Source organism: Macaca fascicularis, chromosome 6 (genome assembly GCF_037993035.2).
Source record: "Macaca fascicularis isolate 582-1 chromosome 6, T2T-MFA8v1.1".
Taxonomy (NCBI): domain Eukaryota; kingdom Metazoa; phylum Chordata; class Mammalia; order Primates; family Cercopithecidae; genus Macaca; species Macaca fascicularis.
Genome location: NC_088380.1, coordinates 3763760 through 3788834, shown reverse-complemented (window position 1 = coordinate 3788834; position 25075 = coordinate 3763760). Strand labels below are relative to the sequence as shown.

The 25075-nt window shown below is 44.2% G+C and overlaps 1 long non-coding RNA gene across 1 annotated transcript in view; it reads left to right on the top strand.

The window, feature by feature from the left end:
* The window catches only part of LOC135971078 (uncharacterized), a 117823-nt gene extending 93209 nt beyond the window's left edge, over positions 1-24614 (top strand). Inside the window, exons 3-5 of the long non-coding RNA XR_010587151.1 lie at positions 18813-19153; positions 20132-20370; positions 22456-24614. This is a non-coding gene — a long non-coding RNA (uncharacterized lncRNA). The remainder of the gene's footprint in view (positions 1-18812; positions 19154-20131; positions 20371-22455) is intronic.
* The last annotated feature ends 461 nt before the right edge of the window (positions 24615-25075 follow it).

Below are 25075 nucleotides of genomic sequence, written 5' to 3'. Positions count from 1 at the left end.
GTGATTTTTTTCCCTCAAGGCACCTTCAGCTGTGTCTGGAAACAGCTTTGGGTGTCACAGCCAGGAGAATAGGGGCCACTGGTCTCGTGGGTGGAGGCCAGGGATGATGCTGAAGCCCCTACACAGCACAGGGACCCTCACAGTGGAGAATTATTGGACATCAAATGCCTCCAGGGGCTCTGGAGGAAGGCGGCTGTGCTGATGGGCAGGCGTCAGCAGTGAGACTCTGTTTGGCTCCCTTTGGCAGCCAGGCGTGACATGCTTGGTCGAATCAAGGACTTGAAAGCTGCCATGATCATAAAACTGCAGCGTTCAGGCCCAGGGTGTCCAATGAGGGGACAAGAGTTTCCCCAGCTCTTGGGTCACCAAAATATGACTTGGTATTAAAATTAATTTAAAATGCAATTCCTGTTTATCCAATAAACTCTACTGCCAAGCCCTGGGATGGGCACTGGGGATTCAGTAGTAAACCAGTTGGGTACCTTAACCTCATAAAGCTTAAATCCTAGAGTATAGCCCCAGTCCCAGTGATTGTAGGTGATTACATGTTGGAGACAGAAGGTGCAGCACAGTAAGGGACTGAAACAGGCAGACCTCGCTGGGGAGGGGACATTGCACCTGAGACCAGGTGAAGAGCGTGTGTGTTCAGTGGGCCACTGATCCCCACTGAGGAGCAAGGATCAAGTAGAGCCTCCAGCACATCAGTTATCTGTCCAATTTTCCAATCAGAGGAGAAAGAAGAGGGAGCTAGAGGCCACGAGAGTTCTGAAGCATAAATAAATATACAGAAGAGGACTTTATGTATTCTTGATACTAGTGATCAGATAGAGATATTGCAAATGCTCTTTCACTGCGCGTGGCTTGCATATTCACTCTATTTTTTTTTTTTTGAAACGGAGTCTCGCTCTGTTGCCCAGGCTGGAGTGCAGTGGCTGGATCTCAGCTCGCTGCAAGCTCCGCCTCCCGGGTTTACGCTGTTCTCCTGCCTCAGCCTTCCGAGTAGCTGGGACTACAGGCGCCCACCACCTCGCCTGGCTAGTTTTTTGTTTTTTTTTTAGTAGAAACGGGGTTTCACTGGGTTATCCAGGATGGTCTCGATCTCCTGACCTCGTGATCCGCCCGTCTCGGCCTCCCAAAGTGCTGGGATTACAGGCTTGAGCCACCGTGCTCGGCCGCATATTCACTCTATTAACTGTATCTTTGCCTGAACAGAAATTCTCAATGTTAGTGAAGTCAAATTCATGCACATTTACTTTTATAGTTAGTGCTTTTGTGCAGTAGGCAAAGATTTCTTAAAATACTCCCATGTGTTGATTCCTAAAGGTTTTACCATTTTAAGTCTCAGATTTAGGGCTGTGATGCAACTGGAATTGGTTTTGGGTAGGCTGTGAGGTTTGGGGTCATGGTTTATTTATTTATTTTTTGTTTTGTTTTTGGTCTTAGATGGATTTCCAATTGATCTAGTACTATTTATTAAAATGACCATCCTTCCCACCCCTGGATTGCCTAGCTGCCTGCACTGTAATAAGGTGATGAGTGTGGTCCATTTTCCGTCCTCTGTTTTGTCTCTATTGGTCTTCCCTGTCCTCTTCACCAATATCAAGTGGTCACAACAACTAGAGGTTTAAATAAGTCCTGACACATAGTTCATAAGTCCTTGTTTTTCTCCAAGTTTGCTCTGGCTATTTTTGATTTTTAGCATTTCCATATAAATCACACATTCAGCAGGCCAATTCTGACATTGTCATGGCTGTCATCACCATCATCATCACCATCATCACCATCACCACCACCATCACCATCATCACCATCACCACCATCATCACCATCATCATCACCACCACCATCACCACCATCACCACCACCATCATCACCATCACCACCATTATCACCATCATCACCATCACCACCATCACCACCATCACCACCACCATCATGATCATCATCATCATCATTTCTGATGCCATTTTGCTCAGGATTGACTCAAATCTAGATCTCAACTTGTAGAAATTGTTCCTTTAAAAATATTAACCCTTCCAACATATGATCTTTGTATATTTCCTTATATAGATCTTCTTCCATTTTTCCTCATGTATGTTTTTTAGTTTTCAGTGTAGAGGTCTTGCATATCTCCTGTTAGGTTTCATTCTAAACATTGTATTGGTTTTGGTAATAATACACACAATTTGTCTTTTATGGTTTACTTTTCATCACTTGGCTAATCTATAGCATATATTCGAATTTTGTACCTTGACCTTATATTCAGAGTCCTGCTAAATGTTTATGTTTAATTGTTTGCAAATTGTTTTAGATTTTCTACATGCAAAAAGATGTCATTTTCAAATAAGAACAGTTTCATTTATTCCTCTCTAAGTGTATCTTTTATTTATTTTTCTTGGCATATTACATTTCTTTCCTTCCAATCTTTAAATATTTTATTTATATTTCTATGTTAATTACATGGTTGATCATATGATACATTTAATAAATGTTCTGCATTCACTTAAAAAAATTGAACCTTCTTGTGTATGTTCATTATGTTGATTTTTTATAGTTTTGTACAAAATCATGTATTCTGTTTTTGTCTGCTTGTCCTACCAGTTATTTAAAGATTTATATTAAAATATCTAAGTATGAAAAAAGTTACACCCTCCATTGCCTCATTATAATTAATAAACCATATAACTAATTTTATCAAAACTTGAAAAAATTGAAAATGTTGTTATAACCTGTAACTAGCCTGCTAACCAGTTAATTCACTTAACTTAATGAGCTGTCTTCTATCTAGAAACAACAGCTCTGACTGTCTCTACGTATATATTTATATTCATATGAATAGAAATATCTCGATATCTCCTGATGCTCAAAAAGATATGGATACTGCTTAAATAAATAGATCACGTTGTGACATGCAATAATCAAACATATTTGGACATACTTGATTATTCAAATTCTAAAATATGGAATAAATAATCCTAGTACATTTTATAATGAGAAAAACAACTATGTAGATATCATGAAAAGCAGGTCTTCATGAAATCAAGACAAAACTCAAGTAAGTAAATCTGAAGTGATTATTTTTCACACACTTGAATATATTCATAGCAATGATGCCCATTTTCACTGCTGCCTTAGAAATTGATTCCATTAGTTCCCCTGGGATTTCAGCCAGAAACTGTTGAGTGCTTCCAGGTTCTTCCTCTCCCTGACCATGAATCATCAACCAATCTAAAACTTCTCCCCAAGGTCTCCCTCCCCACCACATTCACCCAACCAGCGCATTTTCTCTATGGTATTGCCACCTACATAGACCAAGGCACCATCTTCTCTTCTAAGTCATGTCAACAAACTCCTTCTCTGTACTTCCTTTTTTTATACACCCACAGTGTCTCTGCTCCATACTTACTAACATGGGTCAGACCACACCGTCTCAGGGCTCTTTGCTGCCTTCCTGCATTGCATTTTAAATTAAGTCCACTTCCCTGATGGGACCTTCATGCACATGAGCTCAGACTGCTGTCCCTCCTGCAGTCTCTCCTATGATGCCTTTCTGCATTCCTGCCCACCCACAGCTTCCTCCCCTTCTCAAGAAGCTTCATCCAATGTCATCATCCTTTCATCTGTTTTTCTTTACTCTTCCCTGCTTTTGACAAGGTGGAATTATTTGCAACCTCAACTTAACTTAAACGTTATTCCCTGGAGTGCTTTCCTTGACTATTCAGCAAATTTTGTCCCTGACTGCATCCTTGTACACTGTTCACATTATCCTTGGCACAGGCACGTTTGTATCTTGGTTGACTACTTGGTGTGCATGTTCACTGTCAGTCTTGCTAGAATCTTAGCTTCCCAGGTGCAGAACTTGCTTGTGTTACCTACTCCCAAATGTTCAATTATTTGCACAGTGACTGAAAAACATAAATAATTAACAACTCTTTACTAAGAAAAAACAATATTTTAAAAACTGAGCACAAAATAAGCATATCCTTACAATTTTTTCAAGTTCAAAGAAGGAAGAGGACTTGATCTTCTAAGGAGGTATATCAAGCACCTTGTGCTCAAAAACTTAAAGTCTAGTTTCTTATTTGCATATGCTAAAAACATCGCAATATTTAACATGCTACAACTGATTAATTATGTAATCAATAAGTACCTAGTATTGTTAAAATCCACAAGACCTAATAATAAGTGAATTCCCATAAATCACATACAGGATACCCTTTTTGGTGTGGGTTCTCCATAGACACAAGGATTCTTCTCTTGGGAGTTGTCCTTAAATTCTTCTTGCACAGTGTCACAATTTCTTGGTTCAGGGATGATTAGACATATCCAAAGAGTGGGAGACTCTAGTAATGTTCTAGACACATCGAGAAATAGCACTGAGAAAAGACCATATTATTATTAATTTGCTAGAGTATAATACAATCATTAAAAGGTCTTTCATTTCCATATTCTTCAATTTTATTACTCCAAATCTAGAGTCCCACATAATGGGTCCCATGTAATACTTTCCCAGATTTTTTTTCTTTTTTTTTGAGATGAAGTCTTGCTCTGTCACTCAGGCTGGAGTGCAGTGGCATGATCTCTGCTCACTGCAACCTCTGCCTCCCAGGTGTAAGTGATTCTTCTGCCTCAGCCTCCCAAGTAGCTGGGACTACAGGCGCCCACCACCACACCCAGCTAATTTTTGTATTTTTATTAGAGATGGAGTTGTGCCATATTGACCAGGCTGGTCTCAAACTTCTGACCTTGTGATCCACCCTCCTCAGCCTCCCAAAGTGCTGGAATTACAGGCGTGAGCCACCGCACCTGGCTACTATCCCAGATTTTAACCAAGCACACTGTCTGGACTACATTGGTTTATAATATTCTTTTGTTTGTAAAATAATCAGGATTCTGAAGTTTACATCCAGCCATTGAGGAAGTGTTATAAATAAACTAAAATTACAAAAACATACTGAACTATTTCAATGCAAATTTATACATTAGGAATAGGAAACAAAGAAGTGTTCATTTGAAAAGTACTTCACTTTGACTTTTTAAATAGAGCATCATTTCAGGAATAATATGTATCACTTACACAGAAAACACCAGAAGCATAATCAAAATTAAGGAAACATTTATTGAGCAAATAATCAGGCCTCAGAATTGTGGAAGAACAAATTAGCTTTTCCCTTCAAAATTTGGGGTATTTCACCAGCTTTGGCAACATAATGAGACTCCATCACTACAAAAATGTCAGCAAAATTACTAGACATGATGGCAGGCACCTGTAGTCTCAGCTTCTTGGGAGTCTGGGGCAGTAGGATTACTTGAGCTCAGGAGTTTGAGATTCCAGTGAGCTGTGGTCACGTCACTGCATTCCAGCCTGGGCAACAGAGTGAAACCCTGTCTTAAAGTTGGGTCAATTAAAACTGCAATGAAATACCACCTCACTCTTGCAAGAACGGCCATAATTTAAAAGCCAAAAAACAATAGATGTTGGCATGGATTTGGTGAAAAGGGAACACTTTTACACTGGAGGTGGGAATATAAACTAGTACAACCAGTATGGAAAACAGTATGGCAATTCCTTAAAGAACTAAAAGTAGAGCTACCATTCGATCCAGCAATCCCACTACTATCTACCCAAAGGAAATGAAGTCATTATATGAAAAAGAAACTTGTACACCCATATTTATGCAGCGCAATTCACAATGCAAAGATATGGAACCAACACCACGCAATGCAAAGATATGGAACCAACCTAAGTACTCATCAACCAATGAGTAGATAAAGAAAATGTGGTATATATACACCATGGAATACTGCTCAGCCATAAAAAGGAGCAAAATAATGTCTTTTGCAGCCACTTGGACGGAGCTGGGGGCCATTATTCTATACAAAGTAACTCAAAACCAAACATCGTGTGTTCTCACTCATAAGTGGGAGCTAAACTATGAGGATATAAAGGCATAAGAACTGCATAATAGACTTTGGCGACTTGCAGGGAGAAGGGTGGAGGTAAGGGATAAAAGACTACATATCTGGTATTTTATTTGAAATAAAAATAAACAAGTTTTAAAAAAGAAAAATCTGGCTATTTGTAAAGGAGAAGATTAATTATATTTCATAATTACAAAAATAATTGAGAAATTCTTTAGTCATGCACACATGAAAGTGTTGTAATAACGTAATTTTATTCATTCCCCAAATGTTTATGGATTGTCTATAGTGTCCTAGACATTGACCTGGCTGCTGGGGACGCTGGTGTGACTGAAAGCAGCAGTGTCCCTGCCCTTCTGGGGCTTACGTTCAAGTGAGCTGACTATAAAAGTCAACAGTTATGGACGCTTCCATTGTACTAAGAACTTTCCCTGAATTCACTTATATCGAGAAGCACACGTTTATTATCCTGTTTTTGGAACCATGGCACAGAGAGGTCAATAACCTACTATGGACACGGAGTTAATATCAAGTCCGGAACTCTGCCTCCAAAGCTGATGTACGCTCAATAAGTTGATCAATATTTATTGAGCTTCTGCCACGTTCCGGGCCCTGTGTGAGACAGTGGAGGTATTCCAGTAAACGAGATGGTGATTCCGCCCTTGTGCGTCTTATGTGGTCATAGCCACTGCCCTGCATTGCTCCTGGAATGGTGTTTTCAATCGACTCCACTCAGCAGGTGCTCTGCCTTCTGCATGGAGGTGGGTGTCTAATCTAGGGGTAAAGTGCAATTTTTGAAATAAAATTTCAATGAAGATATTGATAGTGTGTAGTAACCTCACTTTCAAATGTTTCTTTCCCTTAGGAACAAAGTTCCCATGATCATATAGGATATAATAGAACAAGAACCAACTGGGTTCAAAGAACTCAGTCTTTTCCACAAAGTAAACTGGGAAGCTTATGAGGATTTCATGTCTGACTGCACAAGAGGTAGAGCTTGGCAGATTAGGAATCAGGTAAATGATGAAGTGCTCAACTTCAGAGGGTGGTAGGCAGGATAATGGCCCTCAGAGAGGTTTACATCCTAAAGCTTAGAGTCTGAGGTTGCACTTAGAATGAAGGTTGCTTTTCATCTAACTTTGAGATGGGAAGATTTTCCTAATTTTTCCAGTGGGCTCAATGTAGTCACAGGGTCCTTATAAGTGACAGAGGAGGTCAGGCACAGAGGCTCATGCCTGTAATCCCAGCACTTTGGGAGGCTGAGGTGGACAGATCATGTGAGGTCAGGAGTTCAAGACCAGCCGGGCCAATATGGCGAAACCCCATCTCTACTAAAAATACAAAAATGAGCCGCGCATGGTGGCACATGCCTATAATCCCAGCTACTTGGGAGGCTGAGGCAGAGGAATTGCTTGAATCTGGGAAGTGGAGGTTACAGTGAGCCAAGATCACGCCACTGCACTCCAGGCTGGAAGGCAGAGCAAGACTCAGTCTCAAAAAAAGTGACAGAGGGAGGCAGGAGAGTCAGTGTTGGAGAGGCCCTGGAAGTGGAGGTGGAGTGATGAGATTGCCGACTTGGAGATGGAGAAAGGAACCAGCAGCCACAGAGCGTGAGCGCTTCTAGAAGCTGGAGAAAGCAACGCCTGGATTCTCCTCTAGAGGGGCCAGAAAGGAACGCTGCCCTGCTCACTTGCTGATTTCTGCCCAGGGAAACGCATTTTGGGCTTCTGACTTCCAGGTCTGTAAGATAATAAATCCATGTTGTTTTCAGCCACTAACTTTGTAGTGAGTTTTTACAGCAGAAATAGGATTCTGACGCAATTAGGTAGACAGCTTCCACCACGACCATGTCAACAACATTCCCTGGATTTCCTAGAAACACTGATGATTGTGTTTTCTTCTTGCACACTTGTGTCCTGTAGTTTTGGGGGGTCATATCTTATCCCTTTAAGAGTTTAAAGTGGCCGGGCGCGGTGGCTCATGCCTGTAATCCCAGCACTTCAGGAGGCCAAGGCAGGCGGATTGCTTGAAGTCAGGAGTTTGAAACCAGCCTGGCCAACGTGGTGAAACCCTGTCTCTACTGAAAAAATACAAAAAATTAGCCTGGTGTGGTGGCACGTGCCTGTAATCCCAGCTACTTGGGAGGCTGAGGCACGAGAATCACTGGAACCTGGGGAACAGAGGCTGCAGTGAGCCGAGATTGTACCACTGCACTCCAGCCCCTGGGCGACACAGTGAGTTTCTGTCTCAAAAAAATAAAAAGAGTTTAAGGTAAGCTCACTTTTGTCCTAATCTATCATGTTCCTCTTGCTATCCTAAATAACTTGCTTAGTATTAGACTTTGTTAAAGACAATCACCAGCTTCACTCTGTAGCTCAACTCTCTTTAAATAACCTTTGGACATGTTCTGTGAATCTAACAGATCATTCCAAGTGTCGATTCTCCAACACCTTGGTGGATTATGTCTCCCTCAACGTCGTCTCTAGAGATGAAAGTACTCCTGTGTGTATAAGTAGCAGCAGGTAGGCGAGGTACCTGGAAATAGTGGCTTCATTTATTGATACCGCACAACCTGAAGTGTTGTCAAAAACTTACCTTTCGCTTTGACGAATATAACAAACCAGATTACTTTCTTCAGCCAAGTAGTTAGGGATGACAGTACAGTCTTAGATTTTATTTTGGTCAACCTGTGGGTAATGTAAACCACTGGCAGCACTTCACGCTGTTCCTGGATCGTGGACTAACACCACCATCTCCTCTTCATTATAATGTGTGTGGTGTTTTAATATCTGATGAGTACTTCTCTACAACTACTGCTTCACCAGATAATCCAACAAAGGATTAAAAAACCCAAATAGGGCAAACACACATTGATTGATGCGTAAAATGAGAAAACTAGATCATTTTGAATAGAATACCATCTTCAAGAAAAAAAGTCAACAATATTAGAGAAGACCTGGACAATTTCCAGTAGCGTCTTCTGCAGCATTGGCTGAAGGGCTCCTAAAGGAGATGCTGAGGATTTTAATAGAGTTCCAGCACTCCGAGGAAAATATGTCATTTTACAGCAGGGTGAATTGACGCACGATTCCAAGAATCCTGTTCAAATACCAATCACAAGTCTACCAGATTCTGTTCAAATTCCTATAATCAATGAATGATGCGTTTCCACAGTGTAGGTGCTTCGGTGTAGGTGCTTTGGGGGCTGTGCTCCCACGAATGTCAGCAAAATCACTAGAGTACCCACTTCCTGCTGCCCCTAACAATGCACCAGTCCCTGAACCCCACACTATACAAGATAGAAGCCCACTTTGCTTAGGGAAGCTGACTCTCACAGGCATAGCCCTCCTTTACTTACATAAGTAATAAAGTCAGCCTCTGCTCCACTGTTGAGCGGGGGCTGCTCCTTGGCAGCCAGATCTGCTGCCTCTTGTCTCCTCACCAAACAGGAACTGATGTGGATGTGTGGGAAAAGGAGGTAAGAGGAGAAGCAGCCGGAAGTCAGAACGTACGATAATGACTCCAGTGAAACTTGAGTGACTGGAGTATGCCCAGTGTTAAGTCCTAGAATGAAGTTAGAAAATATTTCCAGTGACCACAGTAGAGGAAACGAAATTGTTTAACTGTATGTTTATATGAACATTAATTATTAAATCCCCGAATACCTATATATGCAATTTCTTATTTTTATGCTACACTTAAGAATCCAATAGTCAGATTATTGTACCAAAGTGTAACTTGCCTTTGGATGAAGTTTGGTTGTTTATTCATTGATTTAAAAATAAGAATGAGATGCGCACCTCTCTTTTCAATGAATGGGCACAGCTTTGATTAGTTCCTGAGGTCGCAGAGCCCTGGGTGGAAGGAACGTGAACATGAGGTTAGTCTTGTTGTCTCCAGAGGGTAGGTTTGCTGACCTGATTAGTATGTAGTTAGCAGAGGACAATTTAAAACAATTTCTTGGGTCTACTTTGTGCTGTGTTCCTAATGGAAACATCAGAAAATGCCCAGTTGTAGCTTTCATCTCCTGCTGTGTCCTAGCCACAGTTTCAGCGTGCTATCTTCTTTTCACTTTTGGAAACCACAGTGGTGTATATAACAGAAGCACTGAAGCACCAGAGATATCATTAAGAAATGGAAGGTCAAATATTTAGTTACAAGTGTAGGAAATGCTTTAAAGTTTGTAGTTAAGCATGATTTTAAAATGTGAAGAATGGTTTTAAGCAGGATGGATATTTTCACTTCCCTAAAATGGTACAACCAATTGAGGGATTTATTTGAGCTCAAGGTCTTAACAATTAGGTGTTTCTTTTTTAAGTGCAAAGAAGAAACAAAGAATTACAAAAATTCAACGATCTTCCAAAATCAATCTTGTTCTCCAAATGGTGTGATTTTCCTGTATTATTTCCTTCTATTTTATCATCATTATCAGCTATGAATTCTTCTATTCGGCAAGAATGATTTTGTGTGTCCCGAATTATGTAGGATGGCCATTATTGTGGAAAAGAAAAGAAAAGAAAACACTAAGGGCAATAACCATTACACAGCTGAAGGGAGGCAGAAACGCCTTCTTCAGGTGGTTCAGAAACCACCGTCTCACAGAATAGTCAAGGTCTTGTGAAAAGCATCATTAGCTTCCACTTAAGTTGATCCCAGGAGGACAAAATTCCTGAATGTGGGGAAAATCTTAGCAGGAGGCTGGGATGGGCAAGACCATTGGGGTTTGAAGGAACAGTGGGGCTTCTGCTGAGCACCAGCTGTATGCAGCCTGTCTATTAGAAACCTTGCTTTGCGGTTAAGGACTGGAATGTGCATTCCTGGAAGCTGGTTAAGTCAGTGGCTGCAGCAGCCACAGCCATGTCTGCCTGTGAGAACAGAAGACCCAACTTCAGGAGACAGGGGCTCCAGGACACACACGGAAGACGGCAGAAGGAAGGCACAAGGCAAGTGAGGTGTCAGGCTGAGGATGACACCAGCATGGCACAACTGGGGGTGGCGGGCCTTGTAGGTGGCTGTGACCTCGGTGGTCCTGCAGACATGTTTCTGCCTTCACAGGAGGGCGAGGGACCTGCCCAGGGAAGGCCAGGTGCATCCACTGGCTGGCAGAGGCACGAAATGTGTGCTGATTCTTTTCAGGAGAGAGGCAGGCTCCTGAGTGGGAGTGCTGGAGTGGCCCAGCCCTGGTTCCTCCAGACTGTGTGTGGTTGAGCTCCTAGCACCCAGTCCCTCCTGCCAGCACCATTGTCCTTCTGTGGAGGACTGCCTCAGTGTCCTGCTTCTCCCACCCCTCCTATGCCCATGGCTGACTTGAGGCCGAGTCTTGAGTCAGAACACAGCATTAGTTTCAGAAGGAACTGCAGTGCCAGCGTCAGCTGCGCCCGTGCCGATGCCCACTGCTGCCTGGATCTCTGCGTCTGCTCCTCAAGCGTCCACTCCCCATTCCCCACACACACCTGGAGCAGACTCCCTCCAGGAAAAAGATCCTCCAAAATAGCATGCTCACTTGGCCAGTCATTATATTAAAGAGCATCCAGATACAGCTCACAAATGAGACAGTGTATATGAAAAAACACAGATGTGAAGTTTTATAGCCCTGGGGAAATGCTAACTCTTAGAGACACATGCATCGGAATCTAGGCACTGAAGGGTGCCCACAATACCTGGTGAATCTTTTCCCTGCTCAGTAAATACCCCTCAACTTTACCCATTTTCCAGTGCCCTTGAAGGACAGGAACTTTTCCCACTAACATGAATTACGGAGCTTTCTTTTAAGTCCTAGTGTGGTTAAAGGATGTAAGTGGTGCTAAGCCGGTTGTCACTAATGGATGCTGTGTATTCAAAGACTGAGATTTTGCTAGCTCTCAACACTGATCACATTTAGACTCTGTACCTGGAATCTCATGTCTAGGATGTAGGTTTTGAAGACAGGAAATACATCTATCAATGCAGATACATATTTGCATAGCTCTGAAGCTGGCTGGGCATTCATAATTATGCATACTGTCGGGAAAGAAGAAATAATAAAAGAGCCAAAAATAAAGAACAATGGGGACAGCAGAATCTAATGAAGAATCTGGTGTGAGAGATTGGCACCATGCCCGGCCGGTGGGGTAGCCTCAAACCAAGTGTGGGAAGTGCCCAATGCAGAGGCTTCCCTTGAATCAAGCAATTAAAAACAGCAGACAGTAAATCGATTTATTTTAAAAAGGTATATGGAATTCCAAAGGAACCTGCATTTATAAAGAATGTGTATATGCCTCTTAAATAGCCTAACAGGGAAGAGATGGTTAATGGGATAATGCAAAGATCAGATGGACAGCAGAAAACCCCACAGGCCAGGCTCCCCTCCACGGCAGTGGGGCATGGACCCTGCCTTGGCCCTTTTAGGTAAGAGGCTGTTTAATTTCTAGCTTTCTTGGAGACCTGGTCGTGAGAAGCCCTGCCTGTCTGTGTAATATTGTGAAAACATGGCCAGCAAATCCTGAAGACAAACTCTGACCCTGCATTATCTGCGATTAAATCCTCCAAAATTACAGCAGCATGGCCACCTCTGCATTGATTTTTCAGGCATGTTTAAAATTACGTCGCCTGTTAACTTGTGTGTACAAATAGGCAAAGAAAATCCCCCCAAATCATGCCACGTGGTTGAGGATTTATGAAACATGCAGGCAGGATAAATATTTCCTCTTAAAAAAAATAGACAACGGATAAATTGCCATTACAACGCAATAAGGCAGTTTAGCTCCATTTAGCAACTAAGTCAATGTTTAGCCAAGCCATGATGCAAGCGCCTTATTAAAATCCCAGTGGCTCTGGTGTGTCTGAGGTGGGAAAAAAAGGTTAAACTGCATATCAACTACTGAAGGGAGCGGAAAGGCTGTGGAGCCCAATTAAACCTTCAGCACGGCTGGCTCATAAACACTTGCTACTTCATTCCCCCCGGAACGCACAGCCAGGCGGCTGGAGCGGGGACCCGGCAAGAACCTTTTCATGCAGCTCTGCCACTGCGCCTGGGGTCTGGCCGAGTCCTCATGGGTGAGAGGCAACGCGCTCCCTCTCTATTAATCATCATCTCGCTCTCAACACCTGGGACTGGCTCCAACTCCCCCGGCTGCTATATTGACAATATTCCCTGTTGATTTCCTCATTTTCTCAGCCAAGGCTAGACTGACCTCTTTAAAATTCTTTATAAACGTCAGTAATTGCTGCATCCAACTTCAATTCATTACTTTCCCAGGCCTCATGTATTTTGATGATATGAAAGTTGACCACATTTACATGCAAATTGAAGTTTTATATTAATAAGGGCCAGTGAAAGGAGATCGCATGGTAATGCTCCATGATGACTTTTAAATACATTTGCCCATGTCTCGACTGGCATTAGCATGGTCAGACCATGAGGAAATCATGTTGGTCTGATTGCAATTTTGTTTTCCAATTGAAAGTACAATTTCATCAGGTTTCCCTGTCATTTCTAATAATGACTTAAGTTTGCTTGCTAAATTGGAGAATTTCTCCGGCCTTCGGATGGGCTGGCAAACAGGTGAGGCGGCAGCTGCTTCTGCATGAAGTGCTTCATTACGGGCGCGGGCAACCGTCCGTCCCACGAGGCTGCTTTGATGACAGGGGCAAAATTACTGAAGGCGCCACTCCACGCAGTGGAGATTGATGATCTTAAGCACATTAACTTTATCATAAAACTTGGAAAGCCCAACGTTTTGTGTGCTCACACACTCCACTTTTTAATACAATAATCAGTGGATGCTTCATCTCCCCAGTTGCAAGTTTGGTGATTTTCATCACAGCTCATCCATTTGTATTCTGTCTTGCCAAAAGGAGCTGACTTTCTTTTCCTTTCTTCAAAGGGGATTTTCTGTATCCAGCAAGAGGAGTGTGATGCCTCCGCATCATCATGCATAAGACTACAAAGTAGATCTTCAACAGGGACAATTTTTCCAGACTTACCTCCCATTAAATTGAATGTGGATTGTGTTCCTACAGTCCACCCAGATTTGTCAAGGTGCTGAATGGAAGTTACTGAAAAAATCCTCAAAGGTTAGAGTAGTAGGAGAAGCAAACTGCAAGGATGTGTAGTAGAAAATACAGAAATGTTGAACAAAAAGGACAGTCATAGAGTTTTTCCTTGACTCAGTTTACACAGTGAGGGTGTACCTTGTGTTCACCTCAAAACTTGCTCTCAAAAAAACAAACTTGCTCTCAGGTCCACTAATTTATGAGTTTTTGATGGCTTCATCATTTGTGTCTTGCAGTATAATGATTTTCTGGGTAAATATTTTCTGGATGATATTCCAGGTAAAAAATTCACCACCAGCCATCATAGGTCTGGTCTCCCTAGCAAAGAGCCTTAACACGAGTCACTTGATTTAGATAGTTCAGTAAACTTCTAATCAACAAGTTCTTCATGTATTTCATTTTATTTGCATTGTCTTTTTCTCTGAGTAGAGAAGACGCTGGTAGCAAGTTGAATGTGAGAAAGGCCACAGTAGGATTCCATTGTCTCTGACCAGTACAAATATTTACCCAGAGAACTAGCAACATTCACACCTCCCATGTTCAACTGGACCCTTTGGCAACCTCAAGATAAGCATGATGCATTTTATGAATGAGTCCAATAACAAGCAGGTGCAAGGGCTATCTATGTCAGAACAGAGAGAGAAAAGATGGCTTGTCAGTTGACATGTTTCTGGTTTCAAAGTGAGATTAAGCCCAATACGTACACTGTTGTTTGTTTAGGTTTTTTTTTTTTTTTTAAATCTTAGTGATTACAAAGATGTATCATAGAAATGACATAAGCTGTGCCATGGCAAAAACACATGTTCTGGGTAAAGATGGAGCCTTACTAGAGCCTCCGGGGACAGGGGAAATGGAGATGCTTTGAGGATTTACGAGAAATGTTTAATGATTGAATACAATGTGCGTGTGGATTGGAAAAATGTATTTCATTCTTTCAAAGTGCTGGTAAGTCACCAGCAAAGAATTGTACTTTGTAGTAAGTCACATAACAGAAAAATCACTTAGAGAAGTGAGGATTGGTTGTTTTATTTGTTTAAATTTGTGCTGGGGATGAGAGGGGAGGCCTGGAAGCACAAAAAGAGAATTTCGACTTTTGTTTGGTTTATTTCAGGGACTTTAATTCTCCTTGTTGTCATGGTCAGTTACTCAGAAGATGACTTTTCTAAGAAGTAAACAGTAGATACTCATAGATCAATCACCATCTAAATCTCTCTTTTCACCTTTTTCTCTCCTCAAAGCAATGTAAAACCAATTTAAAAACTTCTTAACCAGAAGCCCGATATATATAAACACAGAAACAGCAGCTCTAATGAAAGCTGGGGTGTGGGGTGAGTCACCCCCCATTCCCTGCTCCTCACCAAATAGCCCCTGGTAGGAAGTGGACAGAGGAGATCAGATCCCAGGTGGAGCCCGTAATTCGGGCTGAACACTGAGGGGGAGCACAACATTGAGGTGGGGGACAGGGCACCCTTCTCCTCTGTGTGTGGGGGATGGCAACAGAAGGTTCTTTGCTGGCATCAAAATTGCGGGTGTGTGGCCAGGTGCAGTGGCTCACACCTGTCATCTCAGCATTTTCGGAGGCTGAGGCAGGAGGATTACTTGGGTCCAGGAGTTCGAGACCAGCCTGGGTGACATAGGGAGACATCTTGTCCTCAAAAATATAAATAAATAATTAGCCGGGTGTGGTGTTGTGTACCTGTGGTCCCAGGTACTCAGGAAGCTGAGGCAAGAGGATCATCTGAGGCTGCAGTGAGCCATGATTGTGCCACTGCACTACAGCCTGGGTGACAGAGTTGAGACCCTGTCTCCCCACCCGTCAATGGAAATTGTATGTGCTTTCTTCATCATAGGGTAGAATTCAAAGGGACTCAAAACGGAAACATCCACATGGTAGAAATATGTTGGCCATGTTTTTTTTTTTTTTTTCTTATTTCTTCTACCATTAATTCCCTACCCATCCCCCATCTCCCCCCACCCCCGAGCGCGCACGCGCGCACGCACACACACACACACACACACACACACACACACACACAAGCTAAGACATTTCATGGGCTAAGTGTGACAGGAAATCATTCTAAGAGAACAATGTCAACTAATCCTCCCAATAACTTATGCTTTCCTAGATCACTGAGGGAATTAAGAGATGGAAGGGCCTCTGGACAGTCACCCTCATTGCTCAGATATATTATTTAGTAATAAAACTCATAACCCATTGCCTAAACTTTTAAGTGTTTCCATGTCCGTTACCTCATTTTGCTTTTATAGCACCCCTGTGAAATGTGTAGTATTGCTGTAATTAGCCTCTTCTTCTTTTTCTTTTTCTTTTTTTTTTCTGAGGCAATTAAGGACAGCAACAGGCACAGGCAGCTACAGGACTGAAGCCAGGCCTCTGGTTTATTGCTGTCTTTATTCCCTTGCAAAGTTAACAGCTGCAAGACAAGGGTTGTTTTATTTTTGGCTCTACTATCAAGATAATTGTGTCTCTCCCCATTTGACTTTCTATTTTACAGACCATAAGAGAAAGCCAAACTTCTTTATTTTTTGGGGGGAGGGGTGGTTAATTTATCCCAGTTGCCCACTGATGTTGATCATGGACATTGGAAAGGCTGGTTAACTCTTTAAACCTTTCCCTGTGTGGAAGCAGCAGCTGATTTGAATATTTTGTTTTAGTCAGGTAATTCAACTTATGCAAAATAATTCAATTCTATGAAAAAATAAAATATTCTAACCACTTGGTAGAAAACAACTGAAATGATTATTCCTTGTAAGATTCCACAGGACAGTGACTTATCACTGCCTACACTGTACACATCCCTGCATACTTGCCCTCCTTGGATGTAAACTCGGAAGAACCATTGGTTAATTACATGGCTCTGTCATTATCTGTCTATCTATCTATCTATCATCATCATCTTTTCAGAGATAGAATCTCACTCTGTCACCCAGGCTGGAGTGCAGTGGTGCCATCATAGCTCACTGCAGCCTCAAACTTCTGGGCTCAAGTGACCCTCTTACCTCAGCCTCTCAAATAGCTGGTATTACAAACACACTTGCACAGGTCCACAACGTACCTGGCTAATTCTCTGTTGTTGTTGCTGTTGTTGTTGTTGTTGTTTTGAGGAACTACCATTCCATTTTTCACAGTGGCTTACCATGTCACCTTCCTGCCACCAGTACATGAGAGCTCCTATTTCTTGACATCCTCACCAACTTTCTTTGTCTTGAATAATAGTCATCCCAATGGAGGTGAAGTGGTATTTTATTGTTCTTCAGTTGCATTTCCCTAATGCTTAGTGATGATGAGCACCATTTCATGTGTTTCTTGGCCATTTGTATGTCTTCTCTGGGGAAATGTCTATTCAAGTCTTTTGCCCATTTTTTAAAAATCGGGTTGTTTGTTTTTGTTATTGAGTTGTAGGCAGTTTTATATATTCTAGACTGTTTTTTCTTTATTAATATATAATTTACAAATGTTTTCTCCCTTTCTGTGGGTGGCCTTTTTCCTCTATCATTTATGTCCTTCGTTGAACAAATTTTTAAATTTTAATAATGGAGGGCCTAAAGCCCAATTTGTCTACTTTTTCTTTTATTACTCATGTTTCTGGTGTCACATCCAAGACATCTTTGCCAAATCTAATGCTATGAAGCTTTTTCCCTATGTGTTCTCCACCGTTTTATAGTTTTGCTCTCATGTTTAGGTCTTTGATGCATTATGAGTTAATTTTTACATATGATGAAAGGTAAGGGTCCAGGTTCGCGAGGGTTTTTCTTGTTTTTTGTTTTGTTTTTTGTTTTTGGAAAGTGGATATCCAGTTTCCCCAACATCATCTTTTGAAAAAACTGTCCTTTCCCCATTGACTGGTCTTGGCACCCTTGTCAAAAATCATTTGACCTTATATATGAGGGTGTATTTCTGGGATCTCTATTTGATTACCTTGGTCTATATGTCAGTCTATGCCACAGCACACCACACTGTTTTGATTACTGTAGCTTTGTAGTAATTTTTGAAAGCAGGAAGTATGGTACGTCCACATTTGTTATTTTTTGAGATTGTTTTGACTGTTCGGAGTCTCTTGAAATTGCACATTATTTGTAGGATAATTTTTTTATTTCTACAAAAAAAGTTGAGATTTTGATAGAGACTGAATGGAATCTATAGATCACTTTTACAATGTATTGGCTTCTTAAGTTTTCCAATCTCAACAATGAACATGTCACCATTTATTTGTTTTTAACTTCTTTCTGCAATGTTTTATAGTTTTCAGAGTATTAGTGTTAAGCCTCCTTGGTTAGGTTTATTTCTAAGTATTTTATTCTTTTAAATACTTTTGCAAATAGAATTGTTTTCTTAATTTTCTTTCCAGATTGTCTATTACTAATGTAAAAAACACAACTGACTTTTGTGTGTTGATTATCTATTCTACAACTTTGCTGGGTTCATGTATTAGTTCTGACAGGTGTGTGTGTGTGTGTGTGTGTGATCTTTTAGCTTTTTGACATTTAAAGTCATGTCATCATCAAGTAAGTCTGTTCTTCTGATTATGAACAATTATACTTATTTATTGAAAGTAATCTTGAGCCTGTCTGAAAATAAGTGAAAGGACACTACCAGTTCCTTCTGGATCACCCTGCTTTTGGGTGGGAAGAAATTCACCATCTCAGAGATGCACTCTCCACACTCGTAGTAACTGGCATTATATTCAGACATCTTTAATGGTGTAACTGGTTGATTCTTTTCATTTATGGCTTGTATTCACGTGTTTGTCTTTCTGCCCCGGTGCCTGCCATATATAAATGAATTTTAAACCATTTAAAATATGCTGAATGGTTCTTCTTGGCTTTGTTTCCCACAGATACAGGCCAGGAGGCAAACGTCCAGCTTGCAGCACTCACTTTGCAGATCCAGTTCGAATTATTTGTATTGACGCTGTCTGCTCTCTCCGCTTTCTCCTTGAAATGACGAGGAAGTGAGTACAGTGGACACTGGCTTCTGTGTCCCCAGCTCCCCCCAAGCCGTGGGCTGCTACATCAAAGGTCTGCAGTGGGCTGCCCTTCCCATAATATTTCAATTTAAGCACCGACTCACTTCCGTGGAATCACATCTCATTCACGCTGTGGCCTTTGCAAGAGACAGGGATCATTATGGAGCAAGCACTTAGGAAAAACAGATTACACCCTGGCCCCGAGCAGCCAGGTAAGGGGACGCATGGAGGGAGACGTGTCCCGAGGAACAATCAGGAGAAGTGGGGGCTCCCGGGAGATGTTGGGGCCAGGGTAGGGTAGGAACCCCGGCCACTCCAGATTGTCAGGCTGGAGTCAAGTGCATCCCCATTGTCACCTCTGACTCCCCACCTTGCTCTCAGAAGCCGCCTCTCTGCTTGTCTCTGGTTAGTGCAGTAAAGGCAATTCCCCTGTGCTTTCAGGTCCGAGATGATCCTATTCTCTTTAGATTTCCCTTTATCCATTCTTATTTTTAGTCTTTTCTACACACACAGGATGGACCTGGACGCACATTATGCAGACCGCTATTCTGCAGGCCCTGCCTTTAAATTGCATTCATTGGTTTAGACAGACCCTCCAGTGAGGAAATAGAAATCATCTTTTGTTTGTTTGTTTTATTTTCTCTCCAGCCTCTGCAGTTCGCAGCCTAATAATTTCATTTTAAAAGGAACACCTGTCATGATGGTTTGCTCTATTTACCATTAAAACGGAAAGAAAGAACCTTATTAAATCTCCAGCGAGAACAAGGCTCCTCCTTTTCTTCGCCTTCCTTCCTTTCTCTTTCTCTCCTTCTTTTTTTCTTGCTGCCTTCCTTCTTGTCTTCCTGTCTTTTCCGCTCCCTCTGCCCGTGGCATTGTGTGTGCTGGATATCGCCAGGATGTGGCTCAGTCCCTTCAGGAAAGGTCCGAAAGTTTGGTCAGCAGGGTCTTGTCTTGGTTCCCTTTGGATAACTATGACCTTTTGACGTGGGCGCATATGTGATTATTTGAATGGATGAATTTATAATACTTGAATAACCAGTTCGTTTCGGCAAAAATTGTGATTTTAGAGAGAAAAAAAACACTTGAGAACTATAGACTCCAGCAAAGGTTCATATTTACAGTATTTGGAAACACACTGGGCCTGATGTTACGCAGCCTAACTGTGGATCCCAGGCTTCACCTATGCCTAGGTTGTACCCCAGATGCTGCAGGGACATGGTGCCTGCTCTGGAGAACGAGCAGCTTCCACAGTGCCCAGGAGCCAGAGTTTCCAACCCAGACTCAGGAGCGAAAGTCGGTCTCTTCCGTTTCTGGGACCTGGAAGTATTTGCACGACTTTCTGGGCCTCAGGTATCCCATTGCCCACCAGGAATTACCCTCCTCCAGGATCATGGTCAGGATGACCAGAGATGGTGATGCTTAGCCTGCGGTAAGTGCTCTGTGAATATATAAACCGTCATTTTAAATCACATGCGCTGACCTGTTTCCTTTAAAGGGTCCACTGAAAATCCCATATGATTAATTGTAGCTTTGATTGATGAACTGGCTGGAGGAGTCCACAAATTGTGCTTCTGCAGTGTAGGGCTCATGCAGTGTGGGCCGCCTGAGGAGCTGGGGTCGCACTGTATGTTCACCCCCCGTGACCCCATCCCCTGCCCACAGGTGTATTCTCCCCACCATCCCCCCATGTCCCCATCACCTGCCCATAGGTGTATTCTCCCCACCATCCCCCCGTGACCCCATCGCCTGCCCATAGGTGTATTCTCCCCACCATCCCCCCGTGACCCCATCACCTGCCCTCAGGTGCACTCTCCCACCATCCCCCCTGTGTCCCCATGACTTGCCCACAGGTGTATTCTCCCCACCATCTCCATGACCCCATCACCTGTCCACAGGTGTATTCTCCCCACCATCCCCCCATGACCCCATCACCTGCCCACAGGTGTATTCTCCCCACCATCTCCATGACCCCATCACCTGTCCACAGGTGTATTCTCCCCACCATCCCCCCATGACCCCATCACCTGCCCACAGGTGTATTCTCCCCACCATCTCCATGACCCCATCACCTGCCCACAGGTGTATTCTCCCATCATCCCCCCATGACCCCATCACCTGCCCTCAGGTGCACTCTCCCACCATCCCCCCTGTGTCCCCATGACTTGCCCAGAGTTGTAGTCTCCATGACCCCATCTCCATGACCATCTCCATGACCCCATCACCTGCCCACAGGTGTATTCTCCCCACCATCCCCCCTGTGACCCCATCACCTGTCCACAGGTGTATTCTCCCCACCATCCCCCCATGACCCCATCACCTGCCCACAGGTGTATTCTCCCCACCATCTCCATGACCCCATCACCTGCCCACAGGTGTATTCTCCCCACCATCCCCCCTGTGACCCCATCACCTGTCCACAGGTGTATTCTCCCCACCGTTCCCCCGTGTCCCCATCACCTGCCCTCAGGTGCACTCTCCCACCATCCCCCCTGTGTCCCTATCACTTGTCAGAGTTGTGGTCTCCTCACCATCACCCTGTGACCCCATCACCTGCCCACAAGTTTACTCTCCCCACCATCCCCCCTGTGTCCCCATCACCTGCCGACAGATGTAGTGTCCCCACCATCCCGCCGTGCGAGCCCATTACCTGCCCACAGGTGTAGTCCCCCTTCCGTGAGCCCACCACCTGGCCATGTCATCCTCTGTTGCCCATTCTATTGGCCTCTGAGTGGTCCTGGCTGATGGCTGAGGTTTCCATGCCCCTGGGAGGTCTCGGGTGTCCAGGAGGGAGGGGCTTGCTTCAGTTGCCCTGGTCTTCACAACCCGGCTGTAACTCAGTCTTTCACATTTTCGTTCTTTCCTTCTCTGAGGAGGTTGGCAGAGAAATTACAGAAACTCAGTGGAGATGGTTGTGTTCATGAACTTAATTCTTTCCTGGTGTACAAATAGGTGTTTGCTTAACATCTCCCTGTGAACGTCTCCCTTTACCTCCTTACTGGACCCATCCTTCACACAGCTCCTCTTCCACCAGCATTCCAGAGAGTAAGAGGACAGCAGCAGTGTCCTCTAAGAAGTCAGTCATTTGGGGTTTTGAGGAGAACTTTTAAGAGATGCGTGTGTTTTATGTTTAGAACACACACCAAAAATATTTCAGTTTTAGGACCCTGGAAGACTCTTTACAAAAAGTTTTCTGCCCCCACACCCTCCACCCCCGGCCCCCGCTCCTGAGTCTTGTTCCATCTATGCTGTAGAGAAGGGGTTCCTGGGAGCCATCCCATAGGACCTGCCCTTAAACAATGTTGTGTTCGAGTCATTCAGCTGTTCAGAGGAAAGTGCTTGGTGAGGCAGAATCACCAGTGGACACAGTGAACCCACTCTGGCCGTGTATACACGGCTCCAGGCCACACCTGTCTTAGCAGCAGAGGCGGAGGCCAGGGAAGCTCTTCAGGTAATTCAGACCAGGACAGATATTCCCATTCCTCATTTGAAACTTGTATTTTTTCCATGTCCTTAGGTTGCTATTTTTAGTTCTCCACATTCCTAGAAATCATGCAGCTGGAGTTCATGACAGTATTCTCTCAACATGTGATTCAAAGACAGAGACTGTTTCCCACCCATCAGTTCTCACACTGCCCCATTCTGCAGCTTCACCATCCCTGCACTAAGAAGGCAGGCCCTGCACCCCCTGCACCCAGCCGCTGGGGTCCTCGGGCTTATAGATAGAAAACTCAGGAATGAGTATGTTTCCCCATGATGTGCAGTTTAGCCTAGAAACTATACAGAGCGGGGGTCCCTGCTGGCATTCCTTCTTTGTACTAGTACAGCTTCGGAAAGCACTGGTTCTCTGAGGTGCGCTCAGCTGCATCTGGAAGGTGCAGTGTGCACGGCAATGCCACTTGACACCAAGGTGTGAGCATTTGAGCTGTGCTGGAAGGTTCTCCATGGATTGGTGCCCACCCTGGGGGGTCCTGTGCCGTGCACTTGAGGAGGCTATGGTGGTGAGGAGAGACTCTAGAGCAACCCACACTCCTGATAAGTCAGATAAGAGTGCATCCTCTAGGCAAGTTTATATTGCAAATTTAAAGAAATGAACCAAGACGTAGCGAGGGCACTGAGCCAGGACTGAGAGTCTGGGTCTTGGGTGGCTTTGGGTCATTACGCCCTCCCGAGTGGATTGCTCTAAGCCTTGTTTATTTGTTAATGTGAAGAGTTGGATGGAATTGCCTTTGCTCTAAAATATTTTATTCTGCCTAAAGTCTCTGGGTCAGCAAACACATGCCACAGGGCTTCTCTCTCCGCATGGGAATGCACACCTGAGTAGGGAGGCTGGCCAGCCCATGCTCCCCCAGTGGGGTGGGTGGTAGCTGGCTAGGGCTGCTGGAACAGAGGTGATTCAACCACATAAATGTATTTTCACAGCCTGGAGGCCTGAAGCCCCAGATCACGGTGCCACAAGGCCAGGCTCCCTCTGAGGGCACTAGGGAGGACCTGTGCCCATCCTCTCCAGCTCCTGGTGGTTCCTTGGCTTATGGCAGCAAAGCTTGCACCTTCACATGGCACTCTCCCTTTATGTGCATGGATGTGTCCAATTTTCCTTTTCTATTGGGGCCCCAGCCGTACTGGCTTAGGGGCCCATCCTACTCTAACAGGACCTTGTCTGAACTCATGACATCTGCAAGACTCTGTATCCAAATAAGAGCACATTCTGAGATGCTGGGGGTTAGGACTTAAGCACAGAAAATTTGTGGGGAGGTACACAGTTCAATCCATCTGGAAAGTAGATAACCATGGCAGTGTGGAAAGAGGTGTGTGGGTACAGGCAGGAGGTGGCCTCACTGGTGAAACTGTGCATAGCCCCACAAGGTGGTGGCTGAGTATGGAAGGCACTGGAGCTGCCCCGTGATAGGGAAGGGGCAGTGTGGCCAGCAGCCTCATCTGCCTTTGTCATCACTGAGTGGGGCCAGGAGGGCAATGCTACTCTTCCCCTCACACCTTCTATAGGCAAGTTGGCCAGGTGTCAATGCAGCCAGGTGACACGGCTGCCTGGAGGGCCGGAGCAGACAGCCCCATGGAGGCTCTAGGAGACAGACGGGGAGGCCTCAGCTATCCAGGAGCTGAAGTGAGCAGCAGAGGGCGCCGGGGGAGATGCGCCCTTGCACCAGGCCCTGAGCTCCCCAGCGCGCTTCCTTGCCTTGACTTTCCTCACTGGGAACCCAGGCCTGGAGTCCATATGAAGCCTCAGCCCAGGGGAGGGTCCACCTGTCCAGCAGGCTCCCACCATCCAGCTTGCCCTGGGTGGTGCCCTCAGAGGTGCCTGGGCATGGGCCACCTCGGGGATTCTGGAGGGGCCTCCGGACAGTGCGGCCACGAGCAGTCCTCTGCTTCTCAGCACCTAAGACAGGGGACCAGAGCACAGCACTGAACACATTTTAGTTCTGTTTTAGTTCAAGTGCTGCTTGCTGAATTTCCCTGAACTCTGAGAAGAGCCCGATGCAGAGGAAGCGTCAGAGATCTGTATGTTTTCTCATCTGGGCCAAGTGTTTTCAACAGTTTCAAAAGTTGGCATTCACTGAATTTCAGCTCCCCTTGGCTTGATCTCTCATACAAAGGTTCTCAAATTCCCTAAAAATAGGAAATAATTTTCTCACTCAACAAACAACTTTTCTGTCACCATGAGAGGATTCCCAGCCCTGCCCCGCAAAGCATGTTTCAGTATCACGTCCTTTCACCAGCGCAGCAATTATGAAGCCACCTGCTGCAAAAAAAGTTAGTGTTCTAACTCTCAGAAAGCTGAAAGCCGCCTTCAGAAAAGTATTTTCAATGCATTCTAGACACATGCACAGGCGTGCCTTTGCCAGGGCTCCCCTGGACGAGCAGCCCTCCTGAAGTGGGGATGGAAGCAGCTCCCACAAGAGTCCTTTATTAGGAACCCTCAGAAGAGAGAGGGGGCGAGCAGGGCTGTGGTGGGTTTCTCTCCTCCAGGTGGTAGCCTGTACGTTTTGTTGTTATTGTTGTTGTTGTTTTTGAAAAGGGTTTTTCCTTGTGAGCAGTCTCCAGTTTCTACTCAGATGTCTGAGATATTTGCTGTGAGTCTACCATGAACCAACCCCTGTCCTAGAGAGGTACCCCTGGGG